The following is a 21,223-nucleotide window of genomic DNA, read 5'->3' as shown; positions in this document are numbered from 1 at the left end:
ACTCATTTACTTAATGAGTGAATAAGTAAATGACTGAATAATTTCACAAAAATTTACTTAGTACTCATGTGTGCTAGGCCCTGCATGTGTTTGACGAAATAGTTGTGCCAAAGACACTCAAATTGCAGGGCTCTTTTGTTTGATGGTGATTGCAAATGTGACTCCAAAGGTACATGAGTGTGGGTATCACATCCTAGTTAATTCTTTTCTGACTCTTTCGTTTGCATTTGTGCAGACTTATCCAGAATAGAGACACTGGCTCCTGTCTCCTAAAGGACACACAACAGATGGGCTGAGTGAGGTTCTCACTGGATTTAAAAGAGCTTTGGTTGATACCTGCTAGGAAAATTTACTTTACACACTCAAGCCACTGTGCTATAAATCCATATTCTTTAGCCGATTACAAATTTCATAGGCATTTAAATTTGCTGTCCACTCCTGGAGAATAATTACAGCTATTTAATTGTATTCATAATTTAGCCTACACCTGAAAAATATGCTGTGAAATATCGGGGGGATCTTTTAATACTGGTGTTCCATTTACAAATTGTCACATTTATAATGCGTCTTTAATCTTCTAGGGTCTGCTAGAATTTTTTATTACAGTCTGCTTTGTGCTTCAAATATTAAAGATTCAGCAATACTTCAAAAGGTGATAATGCTTGATGCTCTGATGGCGCTTAAACCTCAACAGCTAAAATGCATTGAGGAATGTTCAGTGGCCTGGCTTAATTAAACATGCATGTGTATTTTCAAATGCAATATTTTTCTGCTTGTTAGGTTTCTGACAAACCTCCAAACAGGTCCAGGTGGAACAAAGCATGTAAACAGACTTGTGAATGGAGCTTAAAGCGCTCAAATTAGCACCTTCCCACAATTAAGATGCAAACCTTGGAATCTCTGCAATTGATAATGCCATTGAATACTATTTGTAGCTTAACAGTGTATTCTTGTCATTTGGCTTTTCTAAAACACGTCCAGTTTAATTTTTCAAAAAGACATTGGTGATGGCTTTTTAGCCGATGAAACGCTATTTGTTCACAACAACTTACTCTTTCTTCTCTGTGGAACATGGCATACTACAAGGCAGTGGTATTATATGTGCCATTAGTTTTCATTATGTAGCACTTAAAAGGTAGCCTTCTTCTAATTCAGCAGGCTATGTAAAAGCAGCCAGAGTTCTTATAAGCTCGGAGACCAAATTACCTGTGACTGTCGATACTTGAAAATTACATAGGCAGCTTTTGCAATTAAAAATAAGAACCATGTTAATGTAAAATCCTTCTATATCATATTGAAAAAAAAAAAAGACTTCATTTGGCACTTGTCACACTTTGGATTTCTCTAAAAATCTTGTTTCAAAGAAATTGTGTTTTTGAGTATGCACGTTTAAATTTTTGTTCACAAGAAATGAAATATTAAGCTCAGATTTCTAACCCAAGACTTCCAGGCATCTTTCCATACAACCATATAATACCGCCTAATATTAAAATCCCCAAATAAATAACACTTTGAAGAGCTGCTCATCTATTTGGAAATATTACTTACGAAAGCTACCCAAAGAGATTGGCAGTAGTTTGAAGAGGGAACAAGATGTTTTACAGATGAGCAAAAAGACTGGCTTTGAATGATTCAATCTGCGGTAGAATCAACACATAACCATTGCCAGACTAGATGTAAAATATAATAAAAATATGTGTGGAGGCCTCCAATAAAAGTTCAATTATTATTCTGTAATAGGTAAGCTTGTGGAAAAAAAATTTAAAAAAAAAAAAGGTCTGCCATCCGAGGCAGTATTAGAGCAATTTTCTAGGTGAGGCAGTGCTAGTGGGATGTGACAGGTGAGGTATTATTATTATAATACCTAAGGCAAAGCAGCAACCACACAAAATGATAGACAAATCTGAATTAATATGATATGATCAGCGAGGTGGCATTTGAATATAATCTTCCTGTATTGTGGAGAAAGCTGCATGCATATTATACAACAAATGAATTGTACAGAAGAATATAAACAGACAACTCAGTGGGGGGAAAGACAAAATATAGGCAAGATTTCAAACGATATTTGGGCTTTCCTGGGTAAGGAGCTCACTTCGAAAATGGATTTGTAAACAAATTAAAAGCCTGATATCTTTTCCTAAAGCAGCCTTCATTGAGTGTTGACAAGAAATACTTAACCCTGGTAATTGGAGGCCTTTGAAATAAACAATTAGGGACAAAAGGAGAATGAGGAGCAAATTTTAATTTTGCTTCCTGTTTCCATAATCCCATAGTTAGTGTTTCTATACTTCATCTGGGAGCCAAGTAGCCATTTTAGATCCTGAGATGCAAAAATGTTGACTTCCCCGATGAGCTGAGCCATCGTCTGCTTTCTTGATCTAGGACCACCCCACCTAATTAAAAGCCTTAGTAACACCCAGCCCCAGCAGCACAACGGAGAGCACAGCTCGCTGAAAGGGTGCATTTTGTTAAAGGACAGAAACTCTTAGAGATGTGAGCCTGCAGAAGCTGCTTGCGTGATCTTTAATGGATTTTTAAAGATGACAAGAAAGGAAATGGGGAAGTAAAGCAATGGAAGGTAGAAATTCCCTGAAGGAGCGTTCTGAAGTAAAATCAGTACAACTGAAAAAGTGAACTCCTAGGGCCTGAGGGGCTCGCCCAGGTTTTGCAGCTGGACACTTACGGCCTGTTGGGTCCCTGAGCACCTCTGCTCTGGGCAGACTTTGACAGAGCGAGTCACAGAAAGATGAACGACAGCACCTGAAGCGCTGTTTGCGGGGCAGAAAATTGCTCCCTTTGCACGCTGGGCTGCCTTTGCTCTGGTCACATGATACACTGCAGCCTCCCCGTATAACTGTGCCATTTATGTATGTTAACTTGGCGAGCCGTAATGGGCTTCTTCGTCTCCTTTTTCACTGCTGCTTGGGCAATTAAAAACAAAGGAAGCAAATGAGGTCAGCACTCATAAAATCGGAGTCTATAGGTGACAGACACCCCGAGACCAAATAGCCTCAGATGGTGCTAGAGTGTAAGGAAATCGTGAGCAAGAAAATATGCCGGCTTCCTGGAGCTTTTATTTAGATATTTATTTTTCCAGGGCAGAGGATGATTTCAGGTTTTTTAAGAAAATCAGCCTAACTAAGGTACATTTCTAAAAGAGTTTTATAAATGCTGCTAAGACAATTACGTGCCCTGTATGGAAAAGGAGCATAAATGAGAGCTCATCCTCTTTAATCTTGTAGCACAAAGACCAACATTTTAACCACTCAGTAGAATTTTATCTCCAGCAGCCCCTGAAATGGCAGCTCTATTGATGTCCCACAATTACAGTGAGTGTTTTTGAAATGTTCTATGCACAGGTACACAAGGATATCTCATCCTATTTTTCTGATCCCTGCCTTGTGATCACAGTGATTTTGAAAAATTAATTAGAAGAACCTTCCTTCTTCCCCTAGGCCTGATTTAAAAACTGTACTGGTTCTTATTCCATACTTTTTGGCTCCTTCAGTATGTATACTAAACATATTTTGGCATGGGAAACGATTTCTTAAGGAGAGAAACAACTCTCAAAATGAGAGTTGACTTATACACTACTATGACTTTACTGCAATAGCTTGGCTACTATCAGTGAAACCAGCAATAGCCCCTGAGCCCTTTCCAAACTTGAGGCTTTTTGGGTGCACACGTAAGAGGCGCTAAGAAGAGGATGATGTGGAGGGAGGTACCTGGTAAGCACTATCTTCCATTAGCTACTGCAGGGGGTTCAGTACTGAAGACTTCAAGTTGACCTAATTATTTATATTTCCTTCCTGTGTTAGAATATTACTTCATAGATTTTAACTTTGAAAATATAGATAGTAACAACTCTAAACATGACCCAATTATCCAAACGTCTCTAAAATCCCTGGGATACATGACCATTAGTTTCTCTTGGGCAGAATTCCATATGGGACCACTACAGGGCATCAACAATGGTCAAGAAGGTACAGAATTCTACTGTAACATCTGAGTGCAGTTTTCTGTCTCAGAAATTAAACTGTGCTTGCCATCCAAACACACACACTTGAGGAAAAGTGTGACAAATAGCCTTGCTTTTCACATACCAGGAGAGGAATATCAGTATTTTTAAATTTCTGGTCATACCTTGGGTACCATATTTATTGGTCTAATGATAAATAGCTTTCTGTTTTCCTACTATTTTATTCTGTATTGATTTAGTCCCAAACTGCATTAGAAGCTCTTTGAAGGATGAAATCTTGCACTGCTCTTGAGCCTCTTGCTCAACTTTATATATTAGGGCACACACAGAGTGCACTTAATACATTAATGACGGATAGGTCTGGTAGCAATGTGGGCCTCATTCTTGCATAAGTTAAAATGCACACAGCCTCTGCTCTAATGGCCAGTACATATATTTGCAAATAGCAGAAACCTAGGAGGGATCTCACAGCTTAAATTACAGTTCCAAATTTTAAAAATTAAAAAAATATCTTAGTAAATTGGCATGATGGACTGAAACTAATGACATAGCTGAACAATTCTGGGACAGCCTTACTTGGATATCTCAAAGGAACCCCAATTCGACATTCATCTTTTTAACAAACATTTATTGAGCACCTACTATATCCTGGGACCTGTTATATTGGCACACGGTTACAATATGGAACAAGATAGATAGTTCCTTCTCTCATGGCGCTTACCTTCTAGTGGTCCATACGTTTTTCTTTTTTTTTTTTTTTAAGATTTATTTTTTATTTATTTCTCTCCCCTTCCCCCTCCACCTTCTGTGACTGCTTCTATCCTTATCAGCGGCACCGGGAATCTATGTTTCTTTTTGTTGCTTCATCTTGTCATGTCACCTCTCCATGTGGGTGGCACCATTCTTGGGCAGGCTGTACTTTCTTTCACGCTGGGTGGCTCTTCGTATGGGGCGCACTCCTTGCGCGTGGGGCTCCCCTAAGCAGGGGACACCCCTGCATGGCAGGGCACTCCTTGCGCACATCAGCACTGCACATGGGCCAGCTCCACACGGGTCAAAGAGGCCTGGGGTTTGAACCGCGGACCTCCCATATAGTAGGCGGATGCCCTATCCACTGGGCCAAGTCCACTTCCCTATACATTTTTCACTATATTTCCAACACTCCCCCCAAAAATTAGGTGCTCAGTATATGTTTTCCTCTAGTACCTTTCTTCTGGCTAAACCTCCTGAAATCCTGAAAGTCCCCTCAGCATCCTCATCATTCTGAAAATATTGCTCTAAATACAAATGTTGGCCTTTATTCTAGACTGAGATGAGGTGATTGGGATTTCAAGTTATGGTAACTGCTTGAACAAAGGCAAAGAGGCATGAAACCTCCTGAATGTTAAAAGGAAAGGAAGTGACCTAGTACTCCAAAAGCAATAATTCCAGTCCTGGCTGTGCATTAGATTCACCAGGCGAGCTTTAAATAACATATAGATATCTAGGGTCCCCTCCAAAGATTCTCAATTAGTTGATCTTGGGTTGAGCTTACACTTTGGTATTTTATAAAATCTCACCAAGAGGGTCCCAACGTGCATCCAGGTTTTAGAACTACTGATCTAGACTAGAGCAGAGGTTGCCTAGAGATGAGACTGGAAAAGGCAAACCAGAGTCAGATAGGGAGAGCCTTGAATAGCATGCTAATGAGTTTGAACTCAATTCTGTAAAAAAATAAATAAATAAGGGGCCAAAAAAGGCTTTTTAAAAAATTAGATAAGTTCTAAGATTACAGAAAAATCATGCAGAAAGTACGGAATTCACATATATCTCCCCACACACAACTTTCCCTACTATTACCTTTGTTACAATAGATGAAACAATATTATTATAATTATACTATTAACTTTAGCCCACTGTTTCCATTAGGGTTCACTGTTTGTTCTGTACAATTCTATATACTTATTTTAAATATGACAGACTTTTTAAACATGGGTGACATGCTCATATATGTCTTAGAAAGAGACTATAGTGACAGATGGAGGTTAAATTGAATGAGGAAGAGATTACAGGAAAGGAAACTTGTTGGACAATATTTACAACAGTCCTACTGAGAGATAATTAGGCCTGAACAGAGGCTGTGGAAGCCCAGGCAGAGCGGCCAGAACAGCCTTCTTGAGAAACCCTGGTCGATAGAACTTGCAGCACATGGTGACATGACTATAGAGGTCTGAGAGAAGAGCAATCAAAGTTGATTGCAGGGTTGTAACTTGGATGATTGGCTAAGAGTATGCCATCATTAACCAAGGGATGGAAGTCTCCCATCACTGCGAGTAATTCAGGTTGGCTGACCACTTGATGGCGATGTTGTAGGAAAGAGTAAAGCCTCTAAAGAGAAGAAAGATTACATGCAATAATCTTTAAGACCCTTTTCAAGTTTGAAATTCTACGGTTCTATTGCATAAGGTTATTGACTCATTGAAGGTATGGTTTGTGTTCTCATCTTTATATTCCCCACAATGCATGATGTAGGGGCTCAAACATGTCTGATGAATAAATGAATATCAAATTAAAAGGCCATTTCATTTTTTTTTTAAGATTTATTTATTTATTTATTTCTCTCCCCTTTCCTCCCCCCACCCCAATTGTCTGTTCTCTGTGTCTATTTGCTGCATCTTCTTTGTCCGCTTCTGTTGTTGTCAGCGGCACGGGAATCTGTGTTTCTTTTTTTTGTTGTGTCATCTTGTGTCAGCTCTCCGTGTGTGCGGAACCATTCCTGGGCAGGCTACACTTTCTTTCACACTGGGCAGCTCTCCTTACGGGGCACACTCCTTGCACATGGGGCTCCCCTACACAGGGGACACCCCTGCGTGGCAGGGCACTCCTTGCGCGCATCAGCACTGCACATGGGCCAGCTCCACACAGGTCAAGGAGGCCCGGGGTTTGAACCACGGACCTCCCCTGTGGTAGACGGATGCCCTAACCACTGGGCCAAGTCCGCCACTCAAAAGGCCATTTCTAATAAGCTTCCTGACTGCAGGAATGTTTAAGCCTTCATCCTATGGTCCTATTTAAATTTATTTTACAGTAATGTGAGTAATGTGCATAATTTCCATATAACACTATTGCTTTTATGATCCAGTGCACATACCTAAGCACCCTTTCTTCGACTATAAAAGTGAGCTAATAATAATAGTAATAATAATAATGATAATAATAGTAATATCTTCCTTACAGGATATTGTGAGACCAGGCAGTTGCCAGCACCCAAGGGATAAGAAAGTGAGGGAACACCTGAGAGCCATATTTCAGCCAAATTTTTATGATGAGATGGCCTGGCCACACAGAGGGTTCATTCCCTCCTGGAGTAGCCACATAAGCTCAGAGGTTTGGTATTTGCTGCTCTGAATGTGCTGTCAATAACCTAGCGGGCCAAGTTAATATTAGCTTGCGCTGGGTATATGTGGATATTTTGTTGCTGTTTGGAGAAATGACCGGTTTACTTGGTTATATTGACAGCTCTACTGTAAAATTTGCTGGCTTTAAAGGTCAAAAAGACCCCGTTTTCCCCTGGTTACTTCTAGCCAAAAGAGAATAAATCTGGGAGTTGAATCACTTCTCCGACAATAATTTATGAATCATGCATTGACCGTGTTTGAATTGAGAAAGGCTTTCATATCCTTTCCATTAGCTCGGATTAAGTTTTCATATAGATGCTGGGAAGCAGGCTAGCAATATCCTTAGCTCATTTTTATGAAAATTTTATCAGTGCTTTTTTCTGTACTACACTCCAATTGGGATGTCTCAGAATCTAAAGCTCAGCTTTGGACATGAACTTCTCTCAACCTGGCTGGCTGCTGCTCTAAAGGTTTCAATATTTTATGGGCTCTGGCTAACTCAGCCGTGAGATTCAAGCTGCAGAGATTTAACTCTAATGTAAAATCATGAACGGATGAAAACTGGGATGTCATAAGTAATACATCTACAAGAGCAGGATGCAGTTACCATTTTTAAAAGGGCTTTAAAGAGAAAACAACATTCTCTGTTCTGCCTTTATGCCCCCAAATGAAAAGCCCGTGAGCTATTGTACTAACACAGGGCCATCTTTTTTGCCTGCTTTTCTCCAATTGCTGCTTAATTGTTGTGGGGGGCTGGAGTTTTCTCCCCGAAAGGTCCCCATCCACATGAAAGCCTCTAATGTCTGCGTTCCGGAGATATGGGCACTGCATGGTCAAATGTGTATAGGCCAAGTCCATTTCTTAGCATCTTCCTCTTTTTGTCTCAAAACTGATTTAAAACATTTGGAAAATCTATCTATTCAACCAAAGTGTTCTAGTGCACGCTTTCCTAGAAACAGTGGGGTCACATGTGATCCATCTGATGGACTTTTCTGCTGCAATCTATAGCCATTTCCCCCGAGCCCCGCAGAGCCTGGCAAAGCGAGAGGAGCTCTGTAATGGCTCCAATAACAATGCGTTCTTTGTGTGAAAGAATCCAAGGGAAAGAGCTGGGATAGGCTGGTCAGTAGCAAAAAACACCATCTTTGCACTCATTTATTTCTTCATTATGTACTCCGCCACTAAACAACTTTTTAAAACAGTAAATACACCTTCCCATTAAATGTCGCCCAAGCATTAAAAGAACAAATACCAAAAATTTAATTTTTAAGAGGCTGCGGTCATTATTCCTAGTTACTTACATGCTTCAAATGGGAGCGCCGACGGCGGGAACTGCATTGCATGTGTTTGAATTGGTAATGGAAGAGACAGTTCTAAATGGAGTTTAATTCATCTGTTCAAATATGTCACCTGATGTATGCATTGGGATAAAACTCTCTCTCTCTCCAATTCCAAAGATATCGCAGAGTCTACACAAGACTGAAATAACTGCAGGATCCCAGCACTGAAAGAATCAGGCGGCCAGTCCCTTTCTCTCAGGGGCTGACTCGCTGGCCACCCTGGGCAGAAAGGTGACCGTCCTGGTCTTAAGAGCTTCGGGGACTCCAAGATATCCCGTGGAAGCCCTCCCAGCGTTTCAGCCTGTCCAAAGTCTCTGTCCTGCCCCTGGATTCAACAGAAGTCTGTCCCACTCTAATGTAAGCCCTGCTCCTCTTTTTTAGTTAAATCATATGCAATATGGAAAACAGCTTTTTGAAGACAGGAATGAAGTTTTCCCCTTTTACTTTATCTTCTGTAGGAAAACACCCAGCTTTTTAAGCCTCGTACATATAAGATATATCCCTTTCCAGTTTAGTAGGCAAAATGTATATGTATATACACACACCTGTTGGTGAGGGTGAGAAATGAGACCTGCAGACCTCATCCTAGGCCAGGGGAGGAGGCCTTGTTCTGGTGTAGGGGACAATTCAGCAGCCCTTTGATGCAGTAACTCTGCTTCCAGAATTCATCCCAAGAAAATAACCAAGGATATGGTAGGAATTAGGCTTCAAGAATGTTTATGAAAGTGTTATTCGCAACTGTGAGAACTTGAAAACCGACCAGCTCTCTAACCACAATAGAAGGGTAAAATAAACGATCATGGTCATATGATAGATTTTGAAAGGATTAGAAAGGAAGTATTAGAAAGACAATGCAGGCTATGAAACTATATATATAATATAATACACATTTTGTTAAAAATACAATAGCCATTTTGTTAAAAAAAGGAACTAACCAACATTTATTGGGTCTATACTATGTATGCCAGGAATCATGCTAAGCACATTGTGTGTGTTAGCTCATTTAATCCCCAGAAAAATACCTTATGGCTTTCTCCTCTTCCTCTTTATTCTTCCTTTTCCTATCATCATCACCATCAGCAGCAGCGGCAGCAGCCCCCATTTTATGAAAGAGAAAATTGAGCTTATAGAGTTTAACCTTCTCAAGGCCAAATAGGTAGAAAGTGGCAGAGGTGGAACTTGAAACCAAGTCTATTTAATGGCAAAGGTTGTGGTCTTTAATACTGTATAATACTGTTTACATAAACACACAAAAGGACTAGACCTTAATAATCCAAAGTGTTAACAATAGTTACTCCTGATGGTAGGATTATGATTGACTTTTTTCTTCAGGTTTGTTTTTTGTGATATCTAAAATGAACATGTATTTCCTCTTTAATTGGAGAAAAAGATGTATAATTTGATGCTTATCTCACTGATCCTTTCCTCATGCCCCCTCTTCACGCGCGCGCGCACACACACACACACACACACACAATTTTTCCTTCAAACACAGAGTTTCTTCAACCACAAAACTTTTGCCCTCACCATCCTCTCCATGGTGTGTGCTGCTCCGAAGGGGCTCTGAAGGAAGCCACTGACAGTAGGAGAGGCCCAGTCTTTGCCTTTGAGGGTCATTTCTACGTTTCTTTTCTTACTCAGGTGCCAATTAACACAGCTCCATTACAGACCATTACCACCAAAGCAACGATAGAGCCTTCAGTCTTTGTTCACTAGAAAAAACTGTTCCTGTAAATTCATTCTTGTTTTCAAGCCTCATTCAAAACTTCTCAGGGTGTGAGTGCAACCTCATCTCTGAAAAATGAGGTCCATTTTTCCCTTTCTATACTTCATCCATCCTTGGTAGTAAGGACTTAACAACAGGATGTTTGCTGCAATTCTGGGGATGATGATGACGATGACAAGATGATGATACTTAAGACAAGCAAAGCCAGAATTCATTCTATCATAATCATGTTACCTACAACGAAATGCAGCATAAACTATTTTAACTTGAAAGGAAGTAGATGTTTATGGTGGGAAAGTGACACTTTTATATCCCTAGTCTTTCAACCAACTTTTATTGAGCAAATACTATGTCAGGCGTTACACTAGACGTCTAGTCTACAAAGATGAATAAGACCTCATCTCGCCCTTAGTGGACCTTATAGTCTCATGGGGAGATAGACTGAAAAATAATTGGGGGTGTCATTGTGAAGGACCTTGTCAGGGAGTTTTGACTTTTCTCTTGGGTATGGAGAGTCCTCAGAACGTTTTAAGTCAAGTCAAAACATACTCCGACCTGCTTTTAGTAGTACTATGTTTGAAGTGTAAAAATGGAGAGGAGTCGGAGAGACTGTCAGAAGCATGTAGAATAGTCCAGGGAAAAATAGCACCAGTCTGACCTAGGGCAGTGGCAGTGGGGTGCCGATACATTCTGGATGTTGGCTTGATAAATCTTCATAAGCAGCTGGATTAGGAAGGGATACGTGCAGTGAGTAAGTAGGATAAATCTGGTTGGCTTTGATGTTTTTGGTTTGAGTGATCAGTTAGTAGATAGTGACACCATTCACCAAGATAGGGGCTACAGGAGGAAGGTGCGCAGGTTGTTTTTAAAAATGTTAAGTTTGATGTTTCAAAAGGTCACTGTGGTTCAAGGTTTTTAGAAAGCAATTGGGAATGTGGGTCTAGAATTTATGACAGAGGTCAGCAGTGTGTTTGCTGTGATTCTGTCATACAAACGTGAGTTCAACCATCAGGGGGGGTCCAGTTAGCACTGGGTGGCGTTTTTTTCCTTCTGAGTGAAAGAGGAATCCAAAGTAAATTTTTGAGCATGCAAATCCTTTAGAATCTCCATGCTCCTACCCTAACATGCTGGTATCACCTGGTTTGGTTTTCTAATTGTTTGTTTAATTGCAAGCTCCTCAAGGTCTAGGCTCAAATTGTGTACTTGCCAAATGAATTAATGGTTGCCTGGGGTGAGGAAATGGGAAACAAAAATATTATACAGTCTGCTTTTCTAAGTGTTTTTTGAGAACAGTGCAGTAGCAAGTAAAGGAAGTGTGGCCTACAAATATCCTCATATCTGTGGGAACAGTGAACCATCTTCACAGCTTTACTACACCACAGCTCCATCCTTGACCCTTGGTTTTGTCCTTTTTCTAATCCCCCAAACCAACCTGTTACCAGGTCCTATCATTTCCCCCTCTCGATGGCTCTAGAATCCATGCATGTTCCTCTATCCCTGTTGTCATTTTCTTCGTTCAGGTGGGCATCTCTTCATATCTGCATTATGATAGCATCAATGCAATAGTACATCTCCAGTCTTGTATCTTCTATGTCATTATTCATACCTCAGCCAGGACAGTATTTCTCAAACATAAATATCATATCATTCCTTTGTTCAAAATGTTTTAATGGCTTCTATTGAAAGTAGAGGCAAATCCAGACTTCTTAGCTCCTATTACCAAAACCCTTCTGCTTACATCTCTAGTTCTAACTTTATCATCCTTTCTCTCTGTCTCTCTCTTCTTTCCCCCATACTCACACTCTCTAGCCATGCTAAACTATGTGTATTCCCCATATACCTTCTGCTTTCTAACCTCAAGCCTTTTGCACATACTATTTCCAGAGCCTGGAGCCTGAACCTTTCCTCTTGTGCCCTCAGCCTGACTAACTTCTGCTTAGCCTCCAGGTCTTCCCTTAGTTATCATCCCTGCAGGAAGCTTTTCCCATACCTCAAGTCTTCATTACATATCCTTGTGTGTCCATCCATAGAAGTCTGTGTTTACTCATGTAGTATCACTTATCACTCTGTACTGAATGGCCCATGGAACTTCCTTCCTCAGTGAACTGTGAGCTCTTATTCTCTGTTGGTTCCCCAGTATCTAATGCAGTACCTGGCATTTAGTAAGCCTTCTTAAAATACCTGATGAATGAACAAATGTCCTTTGGGGAGAGGAAAATATGAACCTGTGGCCTGGCAAAAAAAGGCTTCATGCTTCCTTTATATGCTGTCTAGGTTGAGTCTGAGTCTGCAAATGGGGTCAATGTTTAATCAATTGGTTGACTAAGTGCTGTTAAACTGCGGCTTCTCATGCAGAGTCAGAGATGAAAGAAAACTGAAGTTGGAATTTTCCTCAGAAAAAGAGCAGCACTGATATTTCAAAGAGAAGATGCTTAGATGAAACATACCCATCTCCTGGTTGTACTGGCAGGTGGGATGTTATTAGCATCCCTGATAAGCAACGAGATGGAGCCTAAGGCCTCTCTCTCTCTCTGTCTCTCGCCTCTCCCTCTGCCCGAGCCAGTCTTAAGGAAAGTGCAATTACACAGTGCCTGTTTAAAATTTAAGGGGACAAAAATGAGTTGAGGGTTTTTTTCCTTTTTGCAGGAAACAAATTAGCCCACAGTAGACTTGTGCCTGCAAGCAGCCCATTTAATTTGGTTATTTCCTACGCCTTGAGGCTAGCTGTTTCCCACTAATTCTGTCAGCCTCTTTCCATATCAGGGCTTATCTTCTTTCTGTATCCAGAATTATATGACAAGTGAGAGTCCTATTTGTACTTTATCTATTTAATCATCCCACCATCTTATTCCATAAAGACTCTAAGGTGATGAGTCATTTTTATAAGCCCAGTCTTTTCCCTAAATTGATGCACAAATGTTTCAACCAGTGGTTACTAAAATTTTAAACCTGCTCCGTTAATCATATAGTTAGAAATCAATTTAAAAATTCATGTTTCCAATATGTTTGGGAAAATGCCCACATAGGGAGTGCCTAATTCTGGCTGCCCAACTGCAGATGATTCCTGGGCACAGGTACCTAGCTGGAGCTAGCAGAGGAATTTGGATCTCTCCATTCTGAACTCAAGGCCCATGTATACAATCATCTGTTGGAAATTTCCATTCTATTTGACAACTGCACAGTCATCCTAAATTTGAGATGCTCCAAACTTATGCCCAGTTTACTGTAGTGACCAAGAAAATAGAATCTGGGAAGCGGACTTGTCCCAGTGGTTAGGGCGTCCGTCTACCACATGGGAGGTCCGCGGTTCAAACTCCAGGCCTCCTTGACCCACGTGGAGCTGGCCCATATGCAGTACTGATGCACGCAAGTAGTGCCCTGCCACGCAGGGGTGTCCCCCGCGTAGGGGGGCCCTACGCACAAGGAGTGTGCCCCATAAGGAGAGCTGCCCAGTGCGAAAGAAAGTGCACACAGAGAGCTGACACAACAAGATGACACAACAAAAAAAAGAAACACAGATTCCTGTGCTGCTGACAACAACAGAAGCGGACAAAGAAGAAGACGCAGCAAATAGACACAGAGAACAGACAACTGGGGTGGAGGGGAAGGGGAGAGATATAAATAAATAAATCTTTTTAAAAAAAAAAAGAAAATAGAATCTGGACCTACACTGGGTGAGTTCAAGCTCTGGCTTTACCACTTGGCAACTGCAAATGGAAAAAATATTGAACCTTTCTTTATCTCTAAAATGTGGATAACATTAGGGCATATATCACAGGGTTATTATAAGGAATAAATCAAAGTGCTTAAAACAGGGAGCGGCACAGGGTGTGGTGTACGTAGGGCTTGCACGTGGTTGCTGTCGCTGCTGTTTTCCCGGTGAATTCACTCCTTCCCTGGCATCCCCTATTTGGGAATGGCATCACCTTCCACCTATTCTCCAGGAAATGTAAAGTCCAGCTCTGCTCTTCCCAGTCCCACAATTCACCAAAAATTTGTCTCCAATCTCTGCTAACATTACCTTTCTAACCTCTCCCTAATCCACTGCCTTCTGTCCACCCCCAGGGTGACTTTCTTTTGTTCTCACCCAGATCAATACAGTCATCTTCTAAATTGTCTCTGAATCTCCAGAGCAATCTACTAGTGTCACGGAAAACCCTCCACCCAAATCCCAAATCTGCTTGTGTCACTTCCCCTGCCTAACTCTTTATAATATCTCTCTGAGGAGGGTCAACCTTCCCCAACTTGCTGTTTCGGTGTCTTTCAAATTTGTCTTCATCCCCTCAGTCTCCTTTCCCACTCTCCCAACAGCCACCCCAAGCTCCAGCTATATGGAACTGTTGGTAGATGACTAGAAACACAAGAAGCCTCCCTTCCTCTGGCATTTGCACAAGACACTGTGTTCTGCTGATACGCCATTCTCTGCATTCTTCCCTGTGCAGTTGAGTTCACTTTCTATGTCCAGCTTTCCTCTAAACTCTATGGAGCCTGTGTATATCTCAGTCACAGCCTTTATCGTATTGCATTGCATTTGCCTCTTGGCTTTCTCCTCTACTCTGTTGATTTCCTTGATGAAGAATTGGTATGGTTGAATTAGGATGAACTCTACATTCTTCCAGCTTTAAATCCTGGCTCTACCCTTTCCTAGCCATGTGACCTTGGACAAGTTACCTAACCTCTCTATACCTCCATTTTCTCATCTGTAGAATAAGGGTTATAAATGTACCTACCACATAAGCCCATTGTGAGAATTTAATGAGTTACTTCACATATAGTGCTGGAAATTGCTTCTGGTACATAGTGAGATACAAACAAATAGAGGCTATTATTATTATTCCGCTTGTCCTAGTATTAACTGAAACCACAGACAGTGTCTAGAAAAAAGTTGTTAACCTAAAAACAGGTTTTAAGATAAAAAGACACATGTCCCTAATTGAGACTGGTTTAGCTACTCATTACTAGGCAATGAATGTTCACAGAGTACTTAATTGTCATGGCTCCTACTGTTCTGCCAGGGCAGAATTCTCAGGGAAACTGTCACAGGCTGGTTCCCAGGACACTGGGTGATTCACGTAGAAGAAAGAGCATGCACTTTGGAGCCAGAAGTCCTGGCTCTGCCTCCAAAATGCCTCAGTACTCCAGGTAAGCTACTTTAAGTTTTCTCATCTATAAATTGGAAAATCATACCTACTTTGTAATGAAATGTGCTGGCATGTAGCCGATATTTCCTATTACAGTTAAAAGAGACTTTTCCCACCATTATTGCAGAATCATTCTAACTAGTCAAAAGTCACACACAACTCTTACAGAGAGGGTAGGTAAAAGTAAAATATTGGCATAATGTTAAAAGGGAGGGAAACAGGGATAGTGAAGGGAGCACCATCTTGAAGATGAAGAATCCATGTAAAATAAATCCTTTTTGATCTTTGTTGGATCCATGACACTGTGATCCTGGCAAGTAAGATCTTGAACAAGGACTGCTGTGTGTGAGAGCACTGGTTATTTAAAGCTTGTTCTGGTATCTGTCTTCATCCATACTGGCCTTCCTCATAAAATAGACAAATTACACATACGCTTCTGATTCCTAGACATGCCTTTACTCCCTTTCCCAGGCTGGCCAAGAGGCTGGTTCCCTGCTATCTCCCCAAAGCCTTACCCAGTACCTGACACATAGGTATTCAATAAATATTGCTGAATTGTTAACAAATATATCTTCTTAGCTTGAGCAGAGGGTTGTTTGGTCTCAGCCAGAAGCCACAGTTCTCCTCATCTGCCATTCCTGGGAAATTACTTCCTCTTCACTTGCTAGTCAAAAAGGGCTTTCCCCTAGGAGGGAATTATTCTTTACGTGTGTGAACGGCACACTACTCAGATGGGTCTCCTATGTTCTTGTGGGTCATCAAGATCTGGCCACAAGAAATAAATTTAGCTCTCTTTCAGTTAAAAAAAAAACAAAACTACAAACAAAAAACAACAGTGGCTCCACAAATAAATTTGCTAATAGAAAAGACTGTGGAAAGAAGGGCATAAAGATGGTAACAGACATTTTATTGCAAATTCAGAGAGAATTTGACCACTCTGGGTCTGAGAGATAGCGCTCTCCTTCATTAAGAAACAGAAAACAACAACAGAATTCTTAGTAACAAAATCCAAACTCAACAACCACTGAGTATTTTCTGGGCACAAACTCCTGGTAAGAATTCCAGAAGACAGACACTACTTAATTCTAAACGAGCCCTGCCTTCTCCAAGTCTCCAAGGCAGTTTTGCTGAGCCTTACTCCAGCCAGGGACTGAGAATAGAGAGATCACCTTTCCCTGCCCAAGGCATCATTCACACAACCATCAAGAGTTTTGGACATCACAGCTACATCCCTCCTGGGCTTCCATCTCATATCGAAGTTATCCTGTTGAGCAGGTCATGGCAGCCTGAACCTGGTATAAAATCAAATCTCTTTAAACTGTGGTTTATTTATTTATTTATTTTTTACTTTAGACTGAGACCCTAGTGTAGCATACAAAGTTCTGGTCTTGGAGTCAGGAGTACTGGGTTCTAGTCTACCACCTAATTGTGGAAATTTAAGTAGATCATTTTATCCTCTAGACCTCCATTTTGTTCATTTATAAAATGAGGGAAATTGGTCTAGATGATCTCCAAGATCCCTTCCAGGATAAGAAAGTAGTTATTTAGGACATCAATTTTATCATATCTTATTGCTCTTGAATTACTAACATAATATATCCTAACGGTTCCAATGTGGAAACTAAATTAAAGGGTACTTCCTTAGCTTGGAAATATTTTTCTAGATTACTTTTCCAAAGTATTATATAGGGTAAAACAAAAGTCCCTGTTCATCTATATTTAAAATGCCCACAAATTTGTGTGTATCTTAACAAATATGATACAAACTGTAAATGGCATCTACAAGCAACTGGGGGATATTTTCAACAGTTATTATGACATAAAAAATAAGGATTCTGCTAATGTTTGTGTGTGGAGAGTCACTGATAACTCATCTTGCATGATAGATGCATAGTGATGCTGGGCAGATTCTGCACATAAAAGTGAAGCATTAGTTACTAGAATATCCCAGCAGTTAATATAGGAAACCAACCAATCATGAATGTAAAAGTATTTTTTCTTTGCAATGATGATTTCAACTCACTGTAGGGCAAAATATAAGATGTCAAGAATCAAAGTCCCTTCCATTTCTTCTTGACTCTATTGCCTTATAAACATTTACTTATCCTCCAGTCTCAATGGTAGTAGTCTGTCTCTAAAAACTCAGTTTCTGCCCCATGTACTGTAAATTGTATCCCTCCATGCTCGATCCTTGCCTGATTCCAGAGGACATGCTCCTTCTCTCTTGCATATATCCTCAATCTCTCCCTTCCACTGGTTTCTCCCTCCCCCCTTGCAACACACACAAATATCCCCCGCATTTAGAATAATCTACTTGGCCCTAATGTGAACTCTGTTAAAAAGCCCTTCTATTTAATAATAATTTGAAAATTTATCCATATCTGTCATCTCCATTTCTCTCCATTCTTCAATTTCCTAGCCTCTTAAAAGTCATTCCTTCCCAGTCTTCTAAAACAGCTCTACAAAGAATCCCCCCAAAACCTCTTCCCCTTCTCTACCATCCAGACTCAGTAAAATGGTGCCAGTGAATTACCAGTTGAACTTTCCTGAAATCTTGGAGTCATCTTATGCCTCTCTTCTGATCTCTGTTTACATATATCTTGGTATCTACTCAATATTGTTGCTTGTAGTCAAGCAACAGTCAAGCCTCCTGCGGGTAATAGATGGCATCTCCAAGGGGTATCTGAAGAGAGTTTTATGATTGAAGGCACTCTTTATAGACAAATAGGCAAGGTTAGGGGAAACAAAATGTATTGATAAAGCACTCATGAAGCCAGAAAGAGCAAGGAGTCATTATCATCCTTAGGCTTAAGGAGGAAAGGGAAAAGAGCTGCTATAGTTATAGTTCTAAAAAGAACTATAGCTATGGAAGAGGGGCCATCTGAAAGAGGTAGAATGCAGGCACTGCTAAATTGTAGCATAGCAGAGAAAGAACTGGAGGAATATTCCCAAGCCTCTCTCATCCATACCCCTGATCTGCTGTCTCTCTTCATTGGCCTAACCAGAAGATAAGGGGCAAAGGAGATTGGGTGATGTAATCTGTAGCGGTCAGCATCATAGAGCCAAAAAACACAGGGATAGTCCTTCTGGGGGGTGCAAATGGAGAATATTTGGCAAATATGTCTAATATTTTTATCAAATGTAAGATGTCTAAAACAAAACTATTGTTTCCCACCAAATCCGCTTCTCCATTAATTGTCCATTTCATTAAATGTAAATCTGTTCTTCTAGATGCTTCAGTCAGAAATCTTGAAACCATCCTTGACTCCATCAGCAAATTGTGTTTGCTCTACCTTAGAAATATTTCCAGAATCTGACCACTACTTATCATTTCCAGGGAAATGTTTGTCTCAACATGACCTCTTGTTCACTGTTCTGTCTGTAGCCATTCTCTCCATCACTCCCATTCCATGTTCTATCTTCCAAAGTACTGTGTTTGAGTGGAGCTCCCATTTTCATTAAGCATTATCACTAGAGTAACTCTTTCAAGCCCAACACCTCTATAAGTCTTAGGTAAGCCACCTTAGGCTAAGGTTACTCTTTCCCTTACCTCCAGAAGATAAGACTTCCATTCTCTCTTTTTTGGAAGCTTCAGCCTAGTCACTTAATGGGCTTCCACATTCAAAGCACAGTAAATTTGTCTATTTCACCAAAGAGTTCTATTAGTCTTGCTTCACATATTTTGCAGCTCTGTTTGATGCTTATATATTTAGGATTTTATGTCTTATTGGTGAACTAATCTTTTTATAATTATGTCCCTCTCTGTCTCTAATAATTTTCTTTGCTCTGAAGTCTAATTTAAGTGATATTAATATGGACATTTTTATTAATGTTTGCATTATATAGTTTTTTCCAATTTTTACATTCAACCTAACTATATCAATATATTTGAAGTGAGTTTTTTACAAACATCATATATTTGGGTCATATTTTTAATTTCCTTTGCCAATCTCTATTTTTTAATTAGTGTATTTATATCTTTTATATTTAATGTAATTATTCATAAGTCAGGGCCTAAGTCTACAATTTATTTTTTGTTTGTTTGTTTGTTTTCTCTGATTTTCATTTCTCTTTTTTCTTTTCCCCATCTTCCTGTGGGTTACTGGGACATTTTTTAGAACTCTATTTTCATTTATATATATCATTTTTGAACTTATCTCTTTGTATAGCTTTTCTAGTGATTGTTCTAGATTTTACATAATATACACATAATTTATCACAGTCTACTGGTATAAACATTTTCCTAGTTCAAGTGAAGTATAGAAATCTTACCTCACTTTATGTCCTTTGACTCTCCCGCATTTTAATGTCATTATATATTAATAACTTAAATATTTATTCTGCATACATTTAAAATCACATCACACATTTTTATAATTTTTGCTTCAACCATAAAATATAATTTAGAAAACTCAAGAGAAGAAAAATGTAATATATTCATGCATATTTTTCTCTTTTTTTTTTTTTTCTCTTTCTTGATATTCCAAGGTTCCTTCTTTTATTATTTCCTCTCTGTTTTGAGAACTTCCTTTAGCTTTTCTTCTAGGCTAGGTCTGCTGGTAATAATCTGCTTAGTTTTCCTTCATGTATTATTAGTATTTCCTTTAATTTCTGAATGATATTTTCACTGGATACAAAATGCTGGGGTGACAGTTATTTTCTTTCAGCATTTGAAAAATGTTGTGCAATTTCCTTCCGATCTCCATGGTTTCTGATGAGAATCCATTGTCATTCTAATTGCTTTTCCCCTGTAGATAAGCTGTCAATTCTCTCAGAATGCTTTCAAGATTTTTTTCTTTGTCTTTATTTCTTTGATCATTTACTATGATATATTTTGTTGTGGATTTCTTCAGGCTTATCTCATTTAGGGTTTGCTCAGCTTCTTGAATCTGTAGGTTTATGTGTTTTTGTCATATTTGGGAAGTTTTAGACAATATTTCTTTAGCCTGCCCTCTTTCTCCTATCCTTCTGTGACTCTGATGACATGTGTATTAGATATTTTGTTATACTTAACAGGGGTCCTGAAGCCTCTGGTCATTTTTTCAGTATTTTTTCTCACAGTTGTTCAGATTATGATATTTCTATTGTTCTGTCTTGATATTCACTAATTCTTTCTTCTGTCCCCTCCATTCTGCTGAATTCCTTTGAATTTTTCATATCAGTTATTATACTTTACAGTTCTAAAATTTCCATTTGGTTTTTCTTTATATCTTTCTTTGATGAGATTTTCTAACTCTTTCCATTTATTTTTCATTGTTTCAAATTTGTTTATAATTATTCATTGAAGAATTTTTATGATGGCTGCTATAAAATCTTTGTCAGACAACTAATATCTCTGTCATTTTTGGTGGTGGTGTCTTTTGATTGAAGTTGAAATATCCCTGACTCTTTGTATGATGAATGATTTTTGATCAAAACCTTGACATTTTGGTTATTATATTATGAGCCCCTGGATCTTACTTACATGTTCTTTTTTAGCTGGCTTCCTTTTATACTGCTCCAGCACAAGAAGGAGAGGGTGCCTCCTCATTACTAATGGTAGGGTAGAAGTCCACATTCCCCATCTAGCCTCTGTTGGCCCTTGCAGGGAGAAAGGAATCCTCATTACTACTATTTGAAGGGTAGTAGTACCTTATTTCTGTTCCCCACATGTGCCT

The sequence above is a fragment of the Dasypus novemcinctus genome, chromosome 9 (assembly GCF_030445035.2).
Source record: "Dasypus novemcinctus isolate mDasNov1 chromosome 9, mDasNov1.1.hap2, whole genome shotgun sequence".
Classification (NCBI taxonomy): Eukaryota; Metazoa; Chordata; class Mammalia; order Cingulata; family Dasypodidae; genus Dasypus; species Dasypus novemcinctus.
This window is presented reverse-complemented; position numbering follows the sequence as displayed.